The following is a 27,264-nucleotide window of genomic DNA, read 5'->3' as shown; positions in this document are numbered from 1 at the left end:
AGTTTAATATTAGTCCTTTATCTCACATTAAAATTGTTTTGAATGTGGTAAGATGAATTGTACACTATGGTACAATATGCTATAACTTTTTTCTGTGTAGAGAAAAACAGCGTGTTTACTAATTGTCGAATAATAAAATTTGTTAACTATTCTGTTGCCAGATATTAAAATATTCGGGCGAACCGAATATTCGGTTTGTCTTCCCAATAGGCAGTATACTGAATACTACCAATCGAATGCTCGGTGCACCTCTTCTTATAAGTTTCACAGCAATACGCAAGTATCAATAATAGAAACCATGTATAGTTCTTGATAATAAGATCCTACGATATCGAAATTACACCTGAATATTAGTAATAAAAAAATATTTTGTTCTTACTGTACTTATAAGATAAAAACATTATTGCTCATGTCCCACTAATTACTGCGGATCAGCACTTTTAAATCAAATACAAGCTTTCAGGGCAATTTTTTTAATACAAGGACTTATTCACACATACCTCTAACTTCATGGGGTGTTTTCGGATAACCAGGAACGATAAAAAGCCTTCACTTTTTTGAAATAAAATACCAAATAATCAACACAGAAACACACGCGATTTACATTTCCCGACATTTGCACTTCACTTCACTTCACTTCACAGCGAATTACAATCGATTACATTATTTTTTCGGCTTGTAGCGGGGACTTGCGCAGTGTGTAGCGAACCCCAGAGAAAAGGCAATGGAGCTGCAGCTTCCCTGACCAAATTTCAGATTCTCCCCCCCATCCCTCATCGTTCTTTAATGATATTTTAAAGTTTCTGTTTTAAGGCTCGTGGTCACAAAGTCCTCTAAGAACTTTTCCAGGGGGGCGGGGGTGAAGTGTAAGTGATTAGTGAACTGTAAGAAAATATGCTGATGAAAATTGAAAAGAAAAATATTTTATTTTTTGTTTAGATGTACAACACAATTATAGCAGTTCGTTTTGTTAGATACTTCTCGGTCTACGGTCGTTCCATAAGTCACGGTTTCATTCCAGTATGGTACAAATTTAAATTTAAAAAAAATTATTTAATAAAAAATAAATAAAATTAACGTGGCGTCAGAAAATTAGTAAAATTACTCTTTAAAAAAATGTACCAAATAACGTCTTCTAAAACATTTTCAAAGATATAAAAATTAATAATAATAAAGAATAACGTACAAATTACGTAAAATTGTGAACCAATTCTTAACAAAAAAGATTCACCCGGTGCCCTCAAAAGTCTTAGTCGGGTCTTGGTAATACCGCTCCCCCCATTACCTTGCTTAAAGAAACTGAAGAAACCGGTTTTAGGTCATGAACTCCCGAAAATTTTCCAGGGAGAGCCACTGATCTCCTTCTTCCTCCCTAATGACAACAAGGATTTATTTAAAACTGCATTTTTAGGACTTTGATTTCAAATGTTTTCCATAGAAGATCCACTAAGCCGCAAATTCTCCCCCAGCTTCGATAAACTTAGCCTAAAATGGTGTTTTTTGGGGACTTCAATTTCAAAATAATTTCTTGTAGAAATCTTGGGGATATTTCGTATTTGGGAATCTGGTGTTCTTTCATCATTGGCGTCAATTTTTGGCTCTAGCGCCTGCGCGAGAGGTATTTTTCTTTAAAAATCTAAACAAAGAGACAGGAAACATCTATACAAATAGGGTTACTATAAATCAGCAGGGTTTCTAAAATAAAATTATTTACGCCAAAAATGAGACGACTGCGCCAGATTCCCAATTATCGAAATATCCCCGAAATCTTTTCCTTTTTCTTAAGTAGTTAAAGATAAGTTTTAAATTCATCTTTAAGAAAGAAAGTTCCCAAATCTCTCATCCCTTCCCTTATTAACATCTGACAGCTAAAGTTGCGTTATTAGTACTTCAATGTTTAAAATTTCCAGGAAGAGCCATCGAACCTTCTTCTTTTCGCTAGTGTCACCAACAAATGATCATTTAGGCTTTCAATTTCGAAAAATTTCCGAAGTAGATGAGTAGAGCACCCAACTCTTCCCCCTAGCGCTCCTAAAACCGCGCAAACCCGTCAAGGACCTAAAACCTTGCTTTTCGGCCTGTAATTTCGAAAAATTTCATATGACCAAAGAAATGAAAAATTTCTCGCTACGTCATTGTGTGGATATTCTGTCCTATCTATAAAGAGTTGGGAGAGTGGAATGTTTTCCTCTTTGACTAATTTCTTAAATCACAGAGGTGTGACGAATTCAAGCTCTAGAACTGGGAAGAACCAAAAATGAAGTCTATTCTTGTGAAGTCAGATTGATTCATTGATTGATAGGGAAGTTTTCGATTTTTCAATTTGATTTTTATATGATAGAGTAACATGTATGAACATCACAGGTGAAAATATTTTTGCGATACGATAAGTAGTTTTTTTTAAATTAATTTTTAAAGTTCAAGCGCTTGTGACGTCAAATGGCATAGGAAGTGACGTCATGCGCTCTTCTGATACGGGAGAACCCGAAGGACATGCAGTTGGCTTCGAAGACGAAACGTAAAAAGGCTTATCTCCTCGCATTTAACTCCTCGCGTTCCTGGAACATTAAATCTCTCATCCTCTCGGAAATATTCGAATATCATCATCATCATTGATGTTACTTGAGGAAGATTATTTAGATTGTGCTTTAACGAATCCGGCCTCCATAGTGTGTTCAAAAGGATTATTGAATGTCTAAAAAATAAAAATATCAGCGCGCTCAAAACGTCCGTACGAAAACAAGGGATCTTCGGCGGAAGAGGCTGCCCATTAGTACACTGTGACGTAAGCTCGTGACGTTTCAGAAGAGCGCACTTTTGCGAGTGGATTTTAAAAAATTCATTAAAAATCAATCACGGTGTTTTAAAATTCGACGATGGTGAATTTTTTAGTTTTGAGAGTCAATTAACAATATCCAATAGTCAAAATATGAACATTTAATAGGTTGCAACTTCCCTATTGACTGGCAAATTGCCGCGAATGTTTAGCTTGCATTCTGCTTGGCTTGAAAACAAAGTACGCGAAAAGTGCATTCTCAGTTTGTAATTCTTAATCATTTTAATATTTTCAACTAATGACAATTGGATCCACATAAAAATTTAAAAATGGTACGCATACCTTATTTCTCTTTAGATAGTGGGATAGATAGATCATAGATCGTTGGTCTAATTTAATGTAGAGCATTAAAGACAACTAAACTCAGGATACAGGATGTTTAAAATTTTTATTTAATTCCTCGATGGTTCAAGAATGTGAGGGAAAAAAATCATCAGCCTAAAATCTTAGTACAATTATATATGTGAAAGAGTTACAGCAAGAAATATAAGCGGCTCGCACGGAGGGACAAGGGCGCAACTGCCCCTCATTTTCAAAAATAAATGGACCTTGCCCCTCACTTTTCAGAGTTAAAAACCATTGATCGATTGAATATAATATTTGTAAGGTGGATTGATTTTTTTTTTGTCTAGACGCCTTTTGATGCAATGCAAAGGCGCCGATTTCTTTCTTTCTTTTTTTTTTTGTTCGCATTTTTTGGGGCGGAGAAAAAAAAAGATTTCGACTTATAGAGTTACGTGAACAAAAAAACTTTGACGACAGTTATGAAATAAAATTCGACTTATCAAACATTCCGACTCAACGAAATTCGTCTTATCGAAAATAAATATCATTCATTCTCCATACAGTTAGACTGGAAAAAATATTCAATTTGGCTTATCGAAGTTTTTAGCTCATCAAAGTTCGACTTATCGAAGTTTCACAGTATATTTATTGATTAAAAGAATTTCAATTCGTGAACCTTTGATAGTACTTTTTGACGTTTTTATCCTCAATTCTGCGTTAAGTAAGCTCAGAGTTTTCTTTATAAGGGTTTATGTACCTAATACGGTCAAATAGCTTTTCTTTCCTAAAAATGCTGAAAAACATAACTGAAACTTAATTTTTCACTTGTTTTTATTTCTTTTTTTTAATAGTTTTTTTGAGTCATCTGATGAATATGCAAAGACTGCAGCTATCTTTATCTTTACTAATAATAAAGCTGAAAGTCTCTCTGTTTGTCACAGGATCTCTGATCGGATCTCTGTCTTCAGGATCTCTGTGACGCGCATAGCGCCTAGACCGTTCGGCCGGTTTTCATGAAATTTGGCACAAAGTTAGTTTGTAGCATGGGGTGTGCACCTCGAAGCGATTTTTCGAAAATTCGATGTGATTCTTTTTCTATTCCAATTTTACGGACAAAATTATCATAAGATGGACGAGTAAACTACGGTAACGTAGAACCGTAACATGGGAACAAGCCAAATGGCGAGATACGAAATTATCATAACGTGGTACCGTACCATGGGTACAAGCCAATTGGCAAGAAAATTCACCATACATTATTTGTAAATATACAGGCGAACCAAAAGATCTTTTAGTTTTTCTATTACGGGCAAAGTCGTGCGAGTTCCACTAGTTCAATTATAAAGGAGCGAAATATTAGCTTTTGAACGTTGGGATAGCCTAATTTGGCGCACTTATCTCAAAAAATAAGGATGCCGTGAGAAAATTCTAATTCTTCAAAGGGTGTCGCGACGCCGCGAGTTGGAAAAGTATGGGAACCCATGATTTAGAGGGTTCCAGGTTCCAGTGTTTCGATTCTATGAGGATAATTGGTCGTGTGGAAGAGGATATAGATAGAATAAGACATTCTTCCAAATTATTCCATGGAAGTCCTTCTTCTTATACTAGACACTCTCTCAGTATCTACTGAAGCAGTTGGACCTCATAGAGTATTTTCGATGTTTTAAAGAGTTTAAAGAACACCTGTGTTAGATACGACATTAAATGTACACCACTTTGCCTATTCATATACTTTTATTTCTTAATATTTCTTATAAAATTTCTTAATACACTGCTTAAAACATTTCGAATCGAAACTTAGCTGTTCTAACAAAACATATTCACTGTTTCCAAACAAAAACGTACAAACTCTTAAAGGGTGGGAAAATAAAGCAAAGGCTTGCAACATTCTCCCACCTTTTGATTTTTTTTTTTACATACTTGACACATAAAATCAAAACTTATTAAAATATTAAAACTTTCATGTTAACAAATTGAACTTTAATAGTAAAATTAATGTCTCTAAGTAGTTTAATCCTAAAATTATACCTCATAAACATGAAAACAAATTAAAATATAAATTGTAACTCAAATGTCAAAAATTTTTGGTTTCTTAACTTTTCTACCATATCTGGTTTGAATCAGTTCTGGGGTAACACCAATTCCTGGATCAATAGTGTCAGTTTTATCATCTATACTCGGTTTCAAACCTTTTTCCCCTGCAGAGTGCTCGGCTTCTACATGTTTTAATATTTTACTGTTAAATAGTTCACTAGAACAATCCAGTTCTAAAGGGTACAAACGTTGTACTGGACGAATTAATTCTCCGTGACTAGTTTTCACTTTTACGACTCGAACAAAATTATCTTTGCCTGGGAGCACTTCTACTACACGTCCCATTGGCCAATCTAGTCGTCGTTTGTCACAACCGATGAGGACTATGTCTCCAACCTTTATTCCGGTGACGAGGGCTTTGTTTGCCTGCTTGTGAACAAGCATACCAAGATATTCTTCCCGAAATCTCTTCCTTAGGTCTTTTCTCAACCTTTGTTGGTATCTGACCCTCTTAGAAAGATTGACGCTGTCTAAATTATCTAAGTCGGGCACTCCCACCGCTTGAACTTCTTGGATGAACATTGCTGGAGTTAATGGTGTCAAGTCCTCCGGATCTTCAGATAGATAGTTTAGTGGCCGTGAGTTGATAACTGCCTCGGCATCACATAGAATTGTACACAACTCTTCAAAATTTAAGGAAGCTCTTCCCAAAACTCTTCTCAAGATTTTCTTCATCATTTGGACTATACGTTCCCAAAACCCGCCCCACCAAAGGGCTGTAGGAGGGCTGAACTCCCATTGAATTCTCAAAATTGAACTCTCTTGAAGTATTTTACTCCAATCAAGGGAGGCAAATTGATTAACCGCGCCAACAAAATTTGTTCCATTGTCACTATATATTTTTCGAGGTCTGCCTCTTCTTGCTATAAATCTTCTTAATCCAAGCAAAAATCCGTCAGTGTAGAGGCTCTGAATCAATTCTAAATGTACAGCCCGATACACGGCGCAAGTAAATAATAATATCCATGCTTTATCTCCCTTCTTCAGGTGGGTTCCGGCCAGGTCAACCCCTGTCACCTCAAAAACCAATGCATCTCGTACCCTTTCTTCCGGAAGGGGGGCAGGCATGGTTTCTAATTTCTTTGAAGCATATCTCTTACATCGAATGCATTGTTTCAAGACCCTTTGAACCGTCTTCCGGCCTCTAAGAATCCAAAATTTTTGTCGAAGATCTGCCAGGACAACTTGAGTTCCACTGTGGCATGAGACCAAATGCCTTTCGTAAATTAACTGTTCCACTAGAGGATGATCAGAGGGTAAAACTATGGGACATTTAAAATCTTCTTCATCTTTCCTTCTGAAAATCTTTGTCTTGACTCTCAAAATTCCTTCATCTTCAAACACACAGATGGACTTTAATTTTTCAATATCCTCAGATGAGAAGGAGTTATGTTGTATGAACTTTACTATTACTTTTTCAGCCTTTTCTAGCTCATGAACTTTAAGCTCTCCATGCTGTCTTTCTTCTCTTTTCTTACGGGAATTTTCTAAGAACCTTAATATCCATCCCATCATTCTTAGATTTTTCTTGTATGTCGAAAAGTAGCTGAAAACTTTTGAAGAAAAGTCCTTGACATTATTTAATGCCGTTGCAACTATCTTGCGTCTCTCACTGTCAGCTTTTTCTGTGTCATCAATTAAAGTAGAATGAGGCCATTCTTCTTTCGGCAACTTCAGCCAATGAGGACCCTCCCACCAATGAGATTCTATCAGTTTGTGCACTGAGAAACCTCTTGAAGGTAAGTCCGAAGGATTCTCTGAACCTGGCACATGTCGCCACTTTGTTTGGTCAGACAATTTCCTTATCTCCTTAACTCGATTTTTTACAAACACAGTCCATGTATCTTCATGAGTTATCCAATACAACACTGAAGTCGAGTCCGTCCAATAATATTCTTCAATGTCTTGGATACTTAAAGCTCTTTTTACTGTATCAGTGAGACGTACGCCTATTGTGCATGCCATTAATTCCAGCCTAGGGATTGACATCGTTTTCAATGGTGCAATTCTTGATTTAGCAAGCACCAATTGCACTGACACTTGATCTTTACTTTCGCTTATTAAGAAAATGACTGTTGCGAAAGACAATTTAGTGAAGACTGATTATGAAGACTGATTGATACACAGTTGTCGATTGAGATATATCTTGGAATTTCAACCATCTTCAAAAGATGAAAGTCCTCAAACCACTTCTTAAACTTTTCAGTTACATCTGTTGATAGTTCGTCATCCCATCCGAGTTTTGACTTCCAGCTTTCTTGAAGAAGTAATTTTGGATACAATGTTACAGGACAGCAAAACCCGATCGGATCAAATACTCTTTGTGCAACGGAAAGTAACTTTCTTCGAGTAAATGGCTCAATCATTTCAACTCCTAAATCAACATCACAAGATAAAGTGTCAGTTCCACGATTCCACAGCATTCCTAAGACTTGAGAGATTTTTTATTCAGAAGTTGAGACACTGAAATCAGTAAGCTCCCAGCCTCTCAATTCAAATTTTGCGCTTGCCATTAACTGTGTAGAGACTTCTTTAAAATGCTGAGCTTCACTTTCTGTGTCCAACGATGTAACGCAATTGTCAACGTAAAACGATTTCAACAACATTTCAGCAATTTCCTTATGTTCGATGCATGAGTTTTCCAGATGATGCCGAATAACTGATCCAAGAATAAACGGACTGCTCGTAAGACCGAAAACTAATCTGCGGTGCCTCAAAACTTGTATTGTTTTACTTTCACTATCCTTCCCCCCCCCCCCACCACAGAAATCTAAGATAATCTCTATCTTCTACATTGATTCCTATCTGTAAAAAAGCCTTTCTTATGTCAGATATAATTCCAATTCTTTTTTCTCTAAATCTTACTAACAATGACGGGATCAATTCCAAGGTGTTAGGACCTTTTTCAAGGTAATCATTGAGAGAAGGAAAGCCTTTTCTTTTGTTGGATGCGTCGAAAACTGGTCTGATCTTGGTTGTTGAATTTTCCTTGAAATTCCCTCTATGTGGCAAGTAGCAACCAGATTTTGGCAATTCTTCAAGTGGTACCTTTTCAATTATATCATCATTTAACCACTCCTTGAGTACCATATTATATGCATCATATTTTCCTTCCAATTTTAACTTTGTTGTTGTTCTTTCTAGTCTCTTTTCAGCTATATCTCTATACTCAGGAAGATTTTTGTCATGTACCCATGGCAATTTCACTTCATATCTTCCCTCGTCATCTTTTCTTAAATTTGCTATAAAATGATCGTTTACTGCCTTATCGATTTCACTTTTAGACTTCTGTTCGAAAGGATCTTTGATGCCAATAGCTTCCATCTCCCACAGGTTTCTGATATCTTGATTGTGAATTAAAAGAGAGGTAACTGCAGCAGCAATAGAATTTCTACCTCCACTTGTTATCGATTTTCCCATTAAAACCCATCCAAGCAACGTTTCCATGGCAAAAATACCTGTACTTAATTTTTGTATTTTTCCAGTATAAATATTTCCGGCAAAGTCTGAGCCTATCAAAAGATCAATCTGCGGATTGACCAAATTAACATCAGTGATATGAATTCCTTTTTCGGCTAGCTCGGTTATCCAAGGTCTTTTCTGTAGACTAGGTATGGATCCACAAATGATAGGCTGATCGAGAACAGGAACTTTGCAGCTATAACCAGTATGCAGATTCTCAACCTTGATATTATAACATTTATTATTCATATCAGATGTTCTCCCACCAAACACAACGTGTGTTAATTCTCTTTGAGATTCAGATTTTATTCCTAACGATTCTATTCTTGACTTCAAAATATAGGAAAATTCGGATCCAGTATCAATTAAAGCTCTTAGATGAAGTTTCTTGCCTTCGTGTTGAACGCCAACCACTAATGTTTGAAGTAAAACTCTCCCTGAAGTACATGTTGATGAAAGAGTGCTGCTTTCGGAATTTTCTTGTTTGCACTCTACCGTAACTTTTGATTTCTGCTTAAATTCAGGGCAACAAACAAGGTAATGCTTTCTTCCACAAAACACACATTGAACTTTGTTCTTACAAGTTTTTGCTCGATGGCTTGTTTTCAAACACGCAAAACAACAATTTTTCTCTTTCATGATTTTCAATTTTTCATCATAACTTAAATTTTGTGCTTTGTAGCAATCTTTACTTTGGTGAGATTTTTCACAGAATATACAATGCATTACCTTACTGCTATTAATTTCTTTCACTCCTGAAAACAAGTTGCTCGCAGTAGGTATAATATCTTCCTTATCTTTCGAAAATTTTCTGTAGGAACCACTTTGCTTCATTCCCGACTTTGCAAGGGTGATCCGTTCTTCCCCCTCTACTTCAGTTCTTAAAAAGTTTAGAAGCTGGTTCAGTCTTGCACTGTATGATTTTTCTTCACTTGCAGAATTTCTTAGCCAAACTCTTAAAATGTCTTCTGGAACACACGATTCCACAAGTGGGAATAGCATAGCAGCATATTTGTCGGATGTCATCCCAATAGACTCTAATGATCTTAGGTGGGATTCAAGCTTATCATACAATTGAGTAATGTTTAGTTTCGATTTAGTAGCATTTTTAACAACTAAAGTCAAGAGTTCGCGAACATAATACTCCACTAACAGTTCCTCGCGGCCAAACCTTGCTTTGAGGCTTTCAATTGCTTTTTCATAATTTTCTGCTGTTGGTGGATAACTATCAATGATCTCCTTCGCTCTTGTACCAGGAGACATACACTGTATTAAATATTGGAATTTATCTTCCTCTTCCATTTGTTTATGTTCGTGAATTCTTTTAAATTGACTCCAAAAGCACAGCCAATCTTTAACTTCACCACCGAATTTCATTAATTCCAGTTTGGGAAGTTTTAGTTGTGATTTCTCATTATTAATACTAGCGCTTATCTGGGATTTACTTTCTAAAAAAGAATTTACGTAAACTAACGCTTCATCAAACTTGATTTTATATTCTTCTATAGCTTCAAATTCGACAGTATAACTTTTACCGTCATCGTCTGCGTTTAACGTAAGTTCTAAAATTTCGTTGTCAAGAGTCATTAAATCAGCATTAATGCGTTCCAAAGTAGCTAATTTAATCTTAAGAACACTTATTGCAATATTTTCATTGTTAAACAAGGCCATTAAATTCTTATATGTCTTAGTAAAAGATGTTCGTAACGGAGATCGCTTCTTGACAAGATTTTCCATTGCAAAACAAAAACTAAAGTTTTTCAATCAGATATTCCTTAAAAAAAGTACTGACCTTCTTTAAAATCACTACTCCGGGTCACCACAAGTTAGATACGACATTAAGTGTACACCACTTTGCCCATTCATATACTTTTATTTCCTAATATTTCTTATAAAATTTCTTAATACACTGCTTAAAACATTTCGAATCGAAACTTAGCTGTTCTAACAAAACATATTCACTGTTGCCAAACAAAAACGTACAAACTCTTAAAGGGTGGGAAAATAAAGCAAAGGCTTGCAACAACCTGTTTAAAGAACAGTACTGGTCAAGAACGACTCAATGTCAATGTTCTGATGTCAATATGCAGAGAAATCTGTTGAGGAAAGCACTGAAGTTTTTTTGAGCAATCACGATTACTTATTGTTCTCACTTGACTGTTTTGATGTGCTATCATTTTATTTTCCCACCAGCACCCTCTGCCAGCACCACCGTCGCGTCGACCGGCCTCACGATACTGCTCCTCTTGCGAAAACCGTCTCCAGGTTGCTCCATATCTTACACACACACGCATACACTCATACACATACACACACTCATGCCTGCGCACAGACACAAACACACACACTCCTACACACACACACATACACTCATGCCTGCACACAGACACAAACACATATGCCTACATACACACACACGAGCGCCTACACACACACGCGCGCGTACACACACAGCAATGCATACACAACACGCACACACATGCATACATACACACATATACACGCACCCACATACATGCGCTTACACAAACACACACGCGCATTCATACACACACACGCTCGTGATTGCGAAAAACATAATTTGAATTCAAGATGCCAAAAATTCAAATTAATATAATTCTTTTTTTTTTTTTTTTTTAAATAAGAAACGTTTCCATTTTCAACGCTTAAAATATTTTCTATGTAAGCTTAAGTAAATTATTAACACTACGGTTGGTAAAAACGTTTCATTTTTTCTGCCTCCGAATTAAAAAAAAAATATTTAAAATAATTTTAGCCCGCTGAATAAATCTGGAGATTTATTTGTCATTTTAAAATTATCCGGCAGGAGTTATGACAAGTTTTGATTTGGCGGTTTCCGATACGCAAGAAGCAGGGGTGGACTGGGTCCCGCAAGAAGGCGCCAACCTTGACCCGCAAAAAATAAAAAGGGCATGAAGTCGCGGTAAGTGAGTGCAAAAAAAAAAAAAAAAAAAAAAAAAAAAAAAAAGAGGGGGGGGGGGAGTTGTACCAAAAAATAAATAAATAAAAAATAGTCATTGAATATTCGTACAAAGGTCTATAGGAGATAGCGAAAAAACTCGATTACTGCTACTCTAACGTGTTTGGGGTAGTTATTGGAATCTGGGGATCAACAGAGGTTAGAGCAGTTGAAATTATTAAAGCACTTAATTTGCACCTTCATTGCATTTTTCCACAAGAGGGGATTATAGCACAAGTTGCGCAATCAAAATTTTTCGGGGGGATTGTAATTTCTTTAAAAATTTATTTAAGTTCGTTTATAGATCTGTTTTTAATTTAAATTGTTCATTTTATTTTATTTTGTTAATATTTTATTTCATTTATTTATTTAGTTTGTGTGCGTCATTGACGCAGCAAAGAACTTTTCTAATAAAACAATAATAATAAAAATAATTAAAACTAAATAAATATATAAAAAGTATTTTTAAAAAAGTAAATAAAATAAAAAGAGAGAGTAAAAAATAAAAAAGGGAAAGAGAAAGGGCTGAGAAAAAAGGGGGCGGGGGATTTGCGCCATTGAACCTGGGGGGCACCCCTGGGGATCAAAACAAATCTCCCCCAACCAGGGGCGGACTGGGTCCCTCGAGAGGGTGCCAACCTTGGGGGGGGGGAGGTGCAAAAAAAAAAAATGCAGGGAAAAAACACGGTGGTTCTCAGGTTTGCGAGTTTAAAGAAAAGAAAAAAAGCGAAATCGCAGTTTTGGGTCATTCCATACAGATTCAACGGATGAGTGCGCTCGACCATTTTTAATTTTTTTGAAACTCATATGCCAAAAAGATGCATATGAATGATGTTTAAAACCACTTTTATTTTTTCTCTAACCTTAACCCATGATTTTTTAGATCATCAAAAGTCATTTTCGTAGTCAAAAATGGTACTTTTAGACCTTTGCATTTTGGCCCAAATCTAGTTGAATAACAATCATGGCAGAACATTTTACATTTTGATGTTAAAGTACATAAGCTAATAGTCTCACACACACTGAGTTAAGTAGCTGTAACTTAATAATTAAAATAATGGCAGCAGGCCAAAGTTCAAGGTCAAATGCAAAATTTTTACTCATTTCAAAGGGTCATAACTCGCTTAGGGGATAAAAACACAAAGTGAAATATCGCAAAAACTAATCACTGGAGTCACACTAATGAGAAAATATAGCTGTAATTGTGTGTTTGTTTACCCTTTATAAATTACAGCCCCTCAAAGATCAGAAAATTGAGGAAAATGACATTTTTAGACCCCTGTAAACCAAAAGGGGATGGAATTAAAAATAAAATTTCTTGGCCAATTGAATATTCCATTCAAGTACTATACATGTTATATATATTGTTTTGTGTATTTGGTTTTTAAGAAAGATACAGGTCTTTGAAATTGAGCAATTTTGCTAAATAATTCACACACTAAAACAGAAATAAACAGTGTGAAAACTTCATTGCACTTTTTTAAATTACGTATAGTGTGCTCTATGTAATATATTATACTGGAAAAAGATATTTTAAGTATAAAAATAATTATTTTAATTTGATAACTTAGAAATAGTTGGACATTAATGAGTAGTTCATACATGATTGACAGCTTAAGTAGTTAATTTATAGACTATCTACACACACAAATTTTCAATACATACAAACATACGCTCTGTACATTAACTTATGTAACTTGCCTAAAAACGTGCAAAAGCATTAACTACATAGTTGAAAGGAAAAAAAAGGGTGCGTTTTTCATTTCTTGCTTCAGTGTAGTTTTAAGAAAATGAACTCAGTACTATAGTTCTGGTGGTGACACAGCATATGGCGTACTGAAATACTTTACTCAAAGCTGAATGGCATTTCTATGCAATATCGCACGGTAATGGATATTGTAACAGAATCAGAAGAACCGTAAAAAGAATTGATACTACTAAGACTAGCTTGCAAAGAACTACTAGAAGTCACATTTCAATTTCTACAGAAGTGTACACCTTCTGCATTTTTGCTACTAAACATTGCATGTATCCTTGTGAGCATTCAGTATATTAAACTAGCTGAAAAAATGCTGCAAGAAAGGTTTGACTCTGCAAATAAAATTCCCAATACAACATTTAATCACTGCTGTAAAATTATTGTCCCCTAGCAATAGGTGTGAAGAATATTGTGTTACTAAAAAGACTATTAAAAGAAAAAGCCCATTATTGGCAAAAAAGTTCTTACATAGCTTGTGTTGATCACTAAATTTAGAACCGCTGTCATTGTCTTGCTCCTGGTACATTTTCAAAGTATCAAATTATGAATGTGCCTGGTAAAGCATTGCAAAACGCCACACACTTGAGTCTCCCATTACAACTATAGGACTACTAGGTGAGTTCATTTTTTCAAAACTACACTCAAACAAGAAATAAAAAACGCACTTTTTAAAATTTAAATTTTGTATATATAATGTTTTTGCATATGTTTAAGGCAATTTAGATATGTTAATGTACAGAGCATATGTTTGTGTGTATTGAAAATTTGTGCGTGTAGATAGTCTATAAATTAACTAATTAAGCTGTCAACCAAGTATGAACTACTCATTCATGTCCAAATATTTCTAAGTTATCAAATTAAAATAGTTTTTTTATACTTAAAATATGTTTTTTCAGTATAATATATTATATGGGCGATTTAGAAAGTGCAATGAAGTTTTCACACCTTTTATTTCTGTTTTATTGCATAAATTGACTAGCAAAATTGCTCAATTCAAAGACCTGTATCTTTTTTTCAAACCAAATACACAAAACAATATAGATAACATGTATAGTACTTGAATGGAATATTCAATTGGCCAAGAAATTTTAATTTTAATTCCATCCCCTTTTGGTCTACAGGGGTCTAAAAATGTCATTTTTCTCAATTTTTTGATCTTTGAGGGGCTGTAATTTGTTAAGGGTAAACAAACACACAATTACAGCTATATTTTCTCATTAGTGTGACTCCAGTGATTAGTTTTTGCGATATTTCACTTTGTGTTTTTATCCCCTAAGCGAGTTATGACCCTTTGAAATGAGTACATATTTTACATTAGACCTTGAACTTTGGCCTGCTGCCATTATTTTAATTATTAAGTTACAGCTACTTAACTCAGTGTGTGTGAGACTATTAGCTTATGTACTTTAACATCAAAATGTAAAATGTTCTGCCATGATTGTTATTCAATTAGATTTGGGCCAAAATGCAAAGGTCTAAAAGTCCCATTTTTGACTACGAAAATGACTTTTGATGACCTCTAAAAAATCAAGGGTTAAGGCTAGAGAAAAAATAAAAGTGGTTTTAAACATCATTTATATGCATCTTTTTGGGATATGAGCTTCAAAAAAATTAAAAATGGTCGAGCGCACTCATCCGTTGAATCTGTATGGAATGACCCTTTTGTGAACGCAAAATAAAAAAAAGTGCAAAAAAAAAAAAAAAAAAAATCAGCTCCTGCCCCCCAACCAAGGCCCCAACCCATGGTTAACAAAGCCTGCAGACAACAAAGCGAGGAGAGAGTGAAGCTGCCAGGTGCTAGCATATCCCGAAGTGGATCGATAGGTAGGGATTTTATCAGTGGAAATTTCCCTACGCAGGTGCGGAGGAGCAAAAAGAACTTTCAGAATGAATGGAAAGTTCGGGAGCAGGGAAAATAGAATGAGCAGATGCATTTATTTTATTTTAATATTACAGTCGGACCTCTGTATATCGAAGTAGCAAATTGCCGGAAAAAAATTCGATATATAGAAATTTCGATATATAGAAACAATCTTATTTTATCCAAAAAATCCCCTAAAACATTTAAATTAAAGCTAATTTTCGTGTATGAAACCCAATTTCTAATTCATACGAGCATCGAATTAAATAAATGTTAATCATTAAAAAAAATATCAAATTACATTTTTGCGTCTTCATACATCTTCATTCTTCGGCAATTCAACTTGATCCGCAACATTAGGGGATTTTCGTTTTGACAATGTAATCGAGAGAAAAGTAAAAAATCAATTTACTTAACTTGAATGATTTTTACTGCAGCTAAAAAGACTGGGAATGATAATCAACAGACAAAAGGGATAACTTGAAACTGATTTTACAATGTTTCTCGTTACAACTAAGATTTGAAATAAACTTAAAGGAATTTAAGAACTCCAGAACGAAACAACGACCTTTCTACACACCCCTCAACCCCAGATTCCTTATGAGTTTCGTAGCAACCTTTAGTGAACATAATTTTCTCCTCTAACCTTCATTTTTCATAAGACAAAGTCTAAAGTGAAAAAAAAAAATCTACGAATGTCTCGAAAAAAATTTCGATATATAGAGATTTTTTCGATATACAGAAACACTTTTTCTATGTAATGAACATAGAAATTTGCTGGGATTTCGATATATAGAAAATTTCGATATGTGGAAGTTCGATATATGGAGGTTCGACTGTATATTTTTTTCTATTGAAGATGATAGAACAGTCTTCAATATATATGTTTTTAAAGCTTTTACAAGCGTATTTCACACATTGAAGTCGGGAAATATGCATCAAACATTTAATCAAACACATTATCATGCATTTGTAATTGAAAAAGAAAAGAGGAAAAAAATAGCTTCAAGGCACAGAGCGAAAGAAGTCATTAAAATTTAACTCTTTTTTTTTTTTTTGGAGGGTAACACCCCCAGTAATTGGCAGGTCACCAGTGATTGACACCTCCAACAAAAATGTCCTAAAATAAGATTCGTATCCAATCTTTTTAAAGTAGATGGCTATATATCAATGAATGTACATTTATTTTAAAGATTATAACTTTAATTCATGTTACTAAATCGTAGCAGTGCATAGGAAAGAGAAACAATTGTGGCTTGTGTCGAATCAGCCATTTTTGTCGCAAAAGCTTCTTCTCTGGCTTAAGGGAGCATGCGCATAAATCCATTAAAATCTGACTTAAAATATATTTTAAATTTTCGTTGTCAAAAGTTTTGTTTAGTTGAAAGACGTTATACTTTGAGTGGGTAGAAATATATTTTTGTCCCTTCTGGGATTTTTTAATAATGATGGATGCCATTTAGTGGTGCTTCAGTTTTGTTAGTCTCCAGTAATTGGCACATGTGCCTATAAACACTAATGTGTTGTGCAATGTGTCACTAGTTTCATTTCTGATACTTTCGCAGCAACTATATTACATGGGTTTTACGATTGATTTCAATCCTACAGAATACACTGCTAAATTTTTAAGAGAAACAATAAAAAACAAATATGTTTGGCCATCAGTCAGAAATGCTTACTGTAGAGAATCGGTTTATTTTTATGGTCCCTTAGAATCGTCGGCTCAATGTTCCTTTTTCTGTGGAAACAACTTTAAATCGTAAAATCGAAACTGCATACCGACTAATGAAACAGCAATAATCTCGATATTTTTTCGATGCATTTATTTTCATTGTTCTAAAATACTTTTTCAACGTCAAGATGTGTGATTTAGCATTAATTTATGTAAAATTACCTACTTTAAATTAACATTATTTTTGCTTCTTATGATGATAAAATTTGTATGTAATCTAAAAGTGAAAAATAAAGTGATTTTCCAGTTTTATTAACATGTGCCAATGTCTGGATCACATTGTGTCATACACTGGGGTATCAGGTGCCAATTACTGGTGATTTTGGTAACTTTGTACATATATGTTTTTATAAAAATATCAATTTAAATATTTTTGATTTTATTGAACTAAATACATTCACAGATGTGCATTCTTTAACACAAAAATATTTGCAAGTGAATATTTTTTTTCTAAGTAATGAAAACAGAGGTAAGTTTAAGGACAAACTCTTAAAGTGACAATTACTGGGGTTACCCTATCTGAATGTTTTGTCATGTTTTGAAAAAAAAAAAAAGTAAAACATTTTGAATATTAAAAGTCACAATAGTGCACATTTTTTCTTTTACTGAAATCTTTAATTTTATCCTCAGAAAGTTCTTTTATAGAATTACTTAGATTTTTTTTTTTTTTTTGGATGATTGGTGATTACTATTGATGTCTTCATTGTTTTTGCATATTTCACTTTTTCAAACTGAAATTCGCTCCTATTAAAAATTCTAAGGAGTACTTTCTCCCCTTAAAAAAACTCACCAGTTGCAACTCTGTACATACACACATAGTCAGGGTTGGCCGGATTGGACCCAATTGGGTTGGACCCAATGGGTTTTTTTGAAAAAACCCATTTAAAAAAACCCATTATTTAGCCCACTTTTGGGTTTTTAAAAATTTTCTGAGAACTTTTTTAAAAAAAATAATTAATTTAAATACTTATACAATTTAAACTTCTTTTTTATTTCTTCTTGACAATAGGCAATGGACATAAAAAATGAATTTTGAACTTAATGCTTCAAAGATTTTAAATAAATATATTTAACTTTTTTCCTTCAACTGGTCAATAAGGAACTCAAATTATCTTGACTAAATCTAGTCACGTCAGATTTTCTCAATATTTGCAGATTGTACAAAGGATACTTACTACTTTAGCTAAAAGGCTCTCATGTGAATTATTTTCTTCAAACCAACACGTCACAAAACTCGAATAAACAAGGTATATTTTTTAGAAATTAACAGGTTTTACAAATGGTCGGACAGAAAACGGAATAGGATGTACAGTATTTTCATTATCTTACGAAAAAGTTTAATATTTCTTATTCTGTACACAGAAATAGAAAAACAGGCAACATAAAATTCAAAGAAATGTCTTGATTAAGCTGGAATTCAGTAAAAAGGGATTTAAACTAATTGAGGTTCTACAGTAGTTTTGCATAACAAAATGAAATACAATAAAGTAAAATCCAAAAAAAAAAAAAAAAAAATGTCGAAATTAAAAACGAACAAATAAACAATAGATTTTATCACTCAAGAAGTAACTTTGCCTTAACTGTTGGTAGTCATGGAAACTAAAAAAATCTGAAACTTCACCATTCTTGAATTTTGTCGTCTTTTATACCTTTCTTCAGAAAACGCTGAATTTTCCAGCTTTTTTTATCAAGACAATTTTTGTGCTTTGTCCATATACTTATGCTACAATATGCTACGAGTACCCCACCTTTCCCCTAAAAAAAGACAAAAAAACCCACATTTCTTTTAAAAAACCCAGCTTTAGTTGGGTTTTTTTGGGTTTTATTTAAAAAAACCCAAAAAACCCTGGGTCCATGGGCTTTTTTAAAAAAACCCGGGTTTTTGCCAACCCTGCACATAGTGCATGTATACATACATATCACGAGCAGGGGCGGATATAGAAAAACCTTTTAGAGGGGGCACGAGAAATTGAATACCCCTCCCCCCGCCTTCGATGTTTCATAACAAAGTTTTGACGACTTTATTTTTAAATGTGCGTGTTTTTTTATTTATTTATTATTATTATTTTTAGGATTCCTTAAGGTCAATGAATCTACTTCTAAGTACATTAATATTATACATTAATAAGCACTAATATACTTTGAATTGGACGGAATACATCTTTAACGTTTCAAGCCATTTAAATACTAAACCCAATATAATGTCACCAAGATGCTAGACAATGAGCGGCTTTACCTAGGAACATTGTCATAATGATTATAACACAAGGGCAAGGTTATTAAATAAACCCATACCTCTCTTGAGTTTTTTAAAATTAATTTAATCATAACTTCATAACATATATAAGTTTCCTTGAAGAATTCAGAAACTAATTCTGTGTGAATTTCAAAACAATTTCTGATTTATTCTTAAAGCCATGATACAGTTGAGATAACATATTGATACTACATGCCGTTTTTATTAAAAATCATGGTTTTTCTAAGAAACTACCACATGATTTCTTTCATTTTGCATCTTTTATTAGCTGAAAAAGAAATCTATTATTTCGCAAATAGGCTCCTAGATCAAAATGACTCTTTTAGATGTGCCTACACATTTAAAACAAATGTTAATTATTGATTCCATCAAAGAAGAATTAATGGACGAATCGGGATAATGCGGTCTCTTGAATTTGAAGCCAATGAGTTAAATATATTCTGCAACCCTGACTCCAATAATACTTCTTTAGCAAACAAAAATGCTTTTATTCAAAATATGCTGTGTGTGTGTATTTTGTGTTCTTTTTAATTAGCTACGTAAAAAAAGTGCTAAGGAAAGGTCAGTTAAAAAGTAATAAATAAAATTGTGAAATTAATAAATCCTTTGGGGGGGGGGGGGCCCTAAAATCCGCTACTGATCACGAGTGATTTGGTGCCTGTACATAACGAAACGCCGTTCCAGAACTACTTTTCGGCTTTAAAATAAATTTAAAAAAAAATAACAGTTTAAAAAACTAAAAAAAAAACACGCTTTAGTAGCAAAATGAGCTAAAAAGTTAAAAATAATCTTTAGATGACAAGTATATAAAGTAATTGACCAAACACTTTCATGTATTTACTGTAATAAAAAAAAAACGTGGAGGGCTGCCTATTACATTTTACTGTTATAAAAAAAAGCGTGGAGGGGGGGCTACCTATTTACATTTTTGCATGGATAACAAGTGGAAGAAATTTAAGACAACTGATAAGAAGCCCCCATGCTTTTTTTCTATTGCAGTAAAATCAAGTGTTTGATCAATTACTTTATATACTTGTCATCCAAAGATTATTTTTTACTTTTTAGTTCATTTTGCTACTAAAGCGTGTTTTTTTAGCTTCTTAAACTATTATTTTATTTTTTACTTATTAGTTCATTTTGCTACAAAAGCGTGTATTTTTAGTTTTTTAAACTATTATTATAATGGAATATATCTTAGTATTCTATTGCATTATTTGCATCAGACATTTTAAATGCTTTCTAGTAAATTTATGTGCAAACATTGTTACACTCCGCAGCTCTGATTAGTACGTTGTAAGTAATTCTAATAAGCCACTGACTATTTATCCAAAGGAAAGTTGGACCCACAAACATACAGGTTAAGCTAATAAAAGCGTGTCAATTAGAATAAACTAATAACTTATCGCTAATAAATTAATTTGATTATAGAATATTGCATTGTCATCGGGACTGAGGTTGCATTCCAAATTTTAAAAGAATCCGATCACAAAAAGTGGGCGAAAGTTGAGTTGCAAGATTATAAATTTAATTTCGGTGTTGACGGGATTAATACGCACGCCCAATGATTCGCGGAGGTGGACGTCAGCGAAGACCCGCGCCTTAGACCGTCAGGGGTGATTGTGACTCCATGAAAAAATACCTGAACTTTTTTCCAAGAAGAAAAAGTGTTTTGATGGGCATACATATAAACATTACGTGTATGCACACATTATTTATATACATAATTATTTGTTGGGGATAAAACTCGAAGTTTTAATTGGACTTAATATGTCCATGTGCATGGAGAGAATTAAATTCTTTTAATTTTTCTCATTTCTAAAAATTTTTCAAAGAATGTTTTATTTTCCTCCATTGTATCTGAATCCTTAACCATTTATTACATTCATTTTCTAAAAGTGCATAAATATTTCACAATGAAATAAGTTTGGGGCAAAAGTGGCAGAATGTATTATGATCACTGCGCAATAGGGCTAGGCGATATCCGAATTTTAATGCCACGATATATCGCTCTCCAAATATCGATATTTTCGATATATATAAGTCGTTAAATTCAACATTTAATGGGTGGGGGGGGGGGACTGTAAAACCTATTACATAAGCATCTACAACAGAGAAAAGCCATAGGCCATCTTGGTGAATAAATATTTCAGCAATTTAATCTAATAATATAGTTATAGCAAGGATTTTCATGTGTTTGTGTGGGGAGGGGAGGGGGAGGGATCGTCATGAAGCAGATTATACCACAGAAACTTTTGGAGAAATTAATTTAGAAGAATTTAAGTCTTTTTATTAGTGGGTGGCAATTCTTGAGGGAAAAGGGGCTTGGTAAAATTGAGGGGTGCCATCGCAGTCGGGGGGAATGGGCAACCCTAGTTACATCATCTGCATATTAAGATATGCAACAGAGAAACGATATTAGACATCTTGAAAAGAAAATATTAAGGGGAAAAATATCAAGTAACGCTCCTTTCTCTTCTTATCTAGCCTTTATTCCATCTCTCACCCCAGCTGTTCTTCAATAATTACCATAGAGATTGCAAAACATGACGGTAGCTTACGCTTTATACCAAACGAAACGTCTTAAATTTGGACTTTCGGCGTTTCATTAAACATCGACCTAAATTTTACAAAAGCGGGTTTTTCTGAAAATATAGGATGGTTCCGGTATTTTCGAAGATGAAGATACCGGAAATCAAGCTGTAAATAACGGAAATCCGGTAAAATACCGGAACACAATCACCCCTGGTAACTTAGACCGCTCGGCCACGAAGGATCATAAACGAAACAGGCAATGGCTTCATTCAAATGTAGAAGCAATTTTCACCGGTCATACCTTGACAGGCGACTTTCTAGTATATATATATATATATATATATATATATATATATTTAAAAAACTAAAAAAACACACTTTAGTAGCAAAATGAACTGAAAAGTAAAAAATAATGCCTTTATAACAAAAGTATTATTATTTATTATAATAATACTAGTAAAGTAAAAATAATTTACTGATAATATTTAATATTATGTATTGTAAGTATATTATTTTTACTTTTATTATAAAATTAAAAATAATGTATATTATACTTTTACTTTTATAACAAAAGTATATATATATATATATATATATATATATATATATATATATATATATATATATATATATATATATATATATATATATATATATATATATATATATATATATATATATATATATATATATATATATAAACATCAACAGAACAATAAATAGACAATGTTACAATACAGATAAATGACAGAGATAAAGTCAGTACTCTTCAGCAGTGGCTTCCACTGCTGAAGAGTACTGGCTTCATCTCTGTCATTTATCTGTGTTGTAACATTGTCTGTTTATTGTTCTATTGATGTTTATATTTATCTGGCTTACTTGTTTGGCTGCTTTGCGCATCTTTGGGCTTCTGGTTTATGGTACTCTAATTTATTTTCCCTATTGAATACGTTTATAATTATATATATATATATATATATATATATATATATATATATATATATATATATAATATACATGGATATATATGTGTATGTAAGTGTCAATGTCAATATTCACATAGCAAAGCCAGGAACGAAAAATCGAAAACTTTCCATTTCCCGGCGAGTCACCGTTAAAGGTTGACATTCTCTAATTTTCAGCCTTCCATAGCAACATACTATCTGAGGGTGTGCAGAAAACTATTTCGAGAGGGGAGGGTGATTAACGTTGAGTGTTCTCGCCCCACTTGAACGAAAACGATTTCTAGCTAAACAATATGTCAGCCGGTTATTTTCCAGCTGGATATATCCTTCTAGCAACCGCCCTCTTTATGATTTGAATCATTTGCAATTATCAAAAATTTATAGTGTACTGCATATTGTACAGAACATTAAAGACCACAAAATTCATAGTACATCATATATATTTAAGTCTTCCATTTTTATTAAAGTACAAATAAATTTAAAAAATCACTTTTTTTTTTTGTTAAAATTGAGGAAAAGTATTCTTACTCGCTGTGCTGATTTAATAATATTTTATAGAAATCGGATTTAATACAAAAAGTATTCTTTGATTATTTATTGGTAGAAAATATTTTTGTTTGTTAAGCGAAACTTTGTGCTTCGTGAATGTATCTTAAAATGAGTTCCATCACCACGGTAGTCGTTACGACACATGTAAAACAAACACTGCGCACATAACATTGATTATAGCATAAGTAACACTGACACTGCACACGTAACACAACACTGACACTGCACACATAACACAGCACTGACACTGCACGCATTACACTGAATTGAACTTATTTCAATCCAAAAAAATATTAGAATGTCTTTTGTTCCGTCTATTGTAGCTTTAAACGAGTCAAAATAATTCATCGTTGGGTCTTTTCATTCTTTTCCAAATCTTTTCACTCCAACAGACTTAAACCAATGATTCTTAATACCAGCAATACATTAATGCATTTAATTGCTCAATAATTGAAAATACGGGTAATTAATATCGTTTCGAACTTTTCGCTTTGAAGAAGTTGCCAGTATTTTTTGATGAACCACTTAGAAAGAAAACAAAGAAAATGCGTCATTTGGCATCGTTTCAATAACTTTTACGCGCACAGATGACCTGATGATAGTTTATTCGGTGGGGAGGTATGATAGAAAATTATGCATATCTATTTCTAAACGAAAATGAACTTAATCTTAATTTCTGCACTTTTTCAGACAGGGCCCGAATATGTTGACGTCGAACCGCGACTGAGTCTGTCATCACAGGAATGTCATGTAGAAATTGGGCGAGGAGGAGGGACGGGGCGTCGAATAGGGTGCCATTCAACTCCTTCAATTTAATTCATTTTAAAAACTTTTTGCAGGTTAAAACTTTAAAATGCGTAGTATCTGGATATACCTTTAAAAATGCTTTTCGTAAAATAAATATATAATTGAACTATTCAAATAATTTTTCTTGCAGCAAATTTGGGGCCCCTTCATATTTAAGGACCAGGTCCTATGCGGTGGGAGATAGTCGAGCCCTGTTCCAGAAGTAGTACTCCAGATTGTAGAATCTGAAAGTGTAGCTTGCGTTTTAATCGGACACAACTATAATTCAAGCAGCATTTGCCCCCACAAGCGGTGAAGATGGTTGGTCTACTTTCGTGTTGGTACTTGTTTCAAGGGGATTTGTCTCCTGCTTCGCCAGTTCTTTGTCCTGCTGCACAGGAGTCTTATGAGAACGTCGAGGCTTGCGTTTCTTCTTGTACATGTCCCTGATGAACCACATATATAAAAGCGCTACAGTGTTCAAGGAAATGAACACCACAACAAACGTATTGTATACCCTTGCTAAGGGGCAGGCCCAACTCTCACTTTTGACACTTGCCTCATGATGACGGACCTCTGTCTGGGTTTTGTTGATGGAAGCAATGTTGACGACCGAGGAGGTGTTTTGGCTGATATTCAAGACAGTGGTAGTTTTGACAGCTAAGGAGTTGATGTTAGTGACACCCGAGGTTGTGTTGTTGACACCGAAGGAAGAGGTTGTGTTGTTGACACCGAAGGAAGAGGTTGGGTTGCTTACACCGAAGGAAGAGGTTGGTTTGTTGTCATCCAAGGAGCCTGCGTTCTGGACAGACGAAGAAGAATCACGCCCAAACTTACGACAAGGTTCATCACATACTAAGAGATAGATGATTGCGATGATCAAGCCGCTGAACCCTACAACTAAGTTCGAAAAGACGAAACGAAACAACGCTTCTGCTCTCTTCGCTTGTTGTCGACGAATATCAGGATTGCGTTCATAAGGAGCTGGCTCAATTTTTATCGTTAACATGTCGGCTGACGATGGCAGAGAGAGGAGAATGAAGCCGGTAGAGCATCAGCCAGGGTGGATCGATAGGTAGGGAATTTATCGGCGGTGATTTCCCTACGTAGGGAACCGAGGAGTAGAACGAAAAGATGGGGTGTTATGAATTTGGCAGTTTCGGAATGGGGAAATGGACGGATAAGCTTTTATTTTTTTAGATCAGCATCATCATAGGATCGAACGTTTCTCACAAACCGCTCACTCCTTTCAAGAACGTCATACCTCAAATATTAGCTACTTTGAGTAAAGCTTGTTTTTAGACAGCAAAACTGGATTATTTTTTTTTTTTTTACCAAATACTTCGTCAATAGAGAGCAGTAGTGTCGTTTTTGCATATTCGAATATTTCAGAATTGATCTTTTCAAGAATGTCACATTTTAGTTGTGCTTGAGCAGTAGCACGGGAAACATCTATTTGTTAGTGGAAAAGCGTGTTATTTATTTATAAAACAGTATTGCACAGAAAGTAAGAACCTTTTTCATTCTTATGGCTTTAAAAAGAACATTATACTATTTTATTATATATGACAGTATTGCTCGGCAAATCAAAGGCCTCGTGTTACGCTTTGTTTAGATTGATGATAGTATTGCGAAGTAAATACGCGATATCAAATATACTATTTAAACTTATGAAAAAATATCTGCTTGTGGTAAAGTAGTTTTGGATCAATTAGTGTTGGGAAGCTCTAATATGTTAGCTCTAAATACGTAGTTCGAATCAAGAAGTTTTTAAGACAACATTTATTGAAAGATTAGTACAAAATAACAATACTATATACGTATACTTGACATGAAAACATATTGTAAGTTCTCAAAATCTTCTCAGAGGTGTTAATGTTAGTTACATCACCTTTTTTCCGGACTCAATAGAGAAATGAAGCTCTAACTTTTATGAAATTATCTCCGCTCGCTCAATTAACATTCATATTTTTCGAAACAAATAAAACTCTCTGCCCCCCCCCCCCCCCCCGTTGCCAAAATGCGTTATCAAATCTTTTGGCGACTTAGAAGGGAGACACCAAAATAAAAAGGCGTACCTCTACAATTAGTTTACTGACACTATTCTATAAAAAATTAGTGCCCTTGTTTATAAACTATGCAGATTTATTTCGGTATGTGTCAGTATTGTCAGTAAAACATTCTACTGTTTGCAAGCTGTAACCTGTAGCAGTAGGTTTCTGTTACTAATTGGTAACTAAATTTTTCTTTTCAAGACTGATTATTACGACTTCTCGAAGGAAAATAATACTAAAAAAGAAAAAATAATTAATTTGAATTTTGACATTTTGAATTCAAATTATGTTTTTCGCAATCACGAGTGTGTGTATGTAGGCGTGTGTGTTTGTGTGTGGGGGTATGTGTTTGTGTGTACGGATTATGTGTGTGTGAGTGTATGAATGTGTGTGTGTGGGGGGTATGTGTATGTGTGTGTAGGCATATGTGTTTGTGTCTGTGTGTATGCATGAATGTATGGGTAGTTGTGTATGTGTGTGTGTCTGTATGTATACGTGTGTGTAAGTGTTTGTATGTGTATGTGTGTATGTGTTTGTGTGTGTGTGCGTATGTGTGTAGGTGTAGTTGTGTATGTATGCGCATGTGTGTAGGACATGGATGCAACCTGGAGACGGCTTTCGCTAGAGGTGCAGCATTGTGAGGAGCCCGTCGACGGTGATGGTGCGGAGGGTAGCGGTGGGAAAAATCAAAGGAACGCCAAAAACAGTCAAGTAAGAACAATAAGCAGTCGTGATTGCTCAAAAAATATGCAGTAAATACTGGAAAAGATTTAAAAGAAGATTCCTCGAGTTTAAATTCGTCCGGCATTGGAGGTTAAAAAAAAATTCAGTTCATACCCCTAAATCAGAGTTCCTCAACGGGGGCAATGCAGCCCCCGTTGAGGGGGATTTACAGGGGGGGAATTGGGGGGTTACAGAAAAATTTTGGGGGCCACCGGAAAAATTTGAAAATCGGGGAGATATTCTCTGCGAATGGGGCTACGGTTAAGTTTTCTGAAACTTGTTAAAATCTTCAGATAAAATATTCCCTCAATTTTAACCAAACCTTTTACATAGCAAAAAGTTTGATAATTTTTTAGGAGGGTTCTCCATGAGAAGGAGAAAAATGTCAT

The sequence above is a fragment of the Uloborus diversus genome, unplaced genomic scaffold, assembly GCF_026930045.1.
Source record: "Uloborus diversus isolate 005 unplaced genomic scaffold, Udiv.v.3.1 scaffold_11, whole genome shotgun sequence".
Taxonomy (NCBI): domain Eukaryota; kingdom Metazoa; phylum Arthropoda; class Arachnida; order Araneae; family Uloboridae; genus Uloborus; species Uloborus diversus.
Note: the sequence above shows the minus strand (reverse complement) of the source record.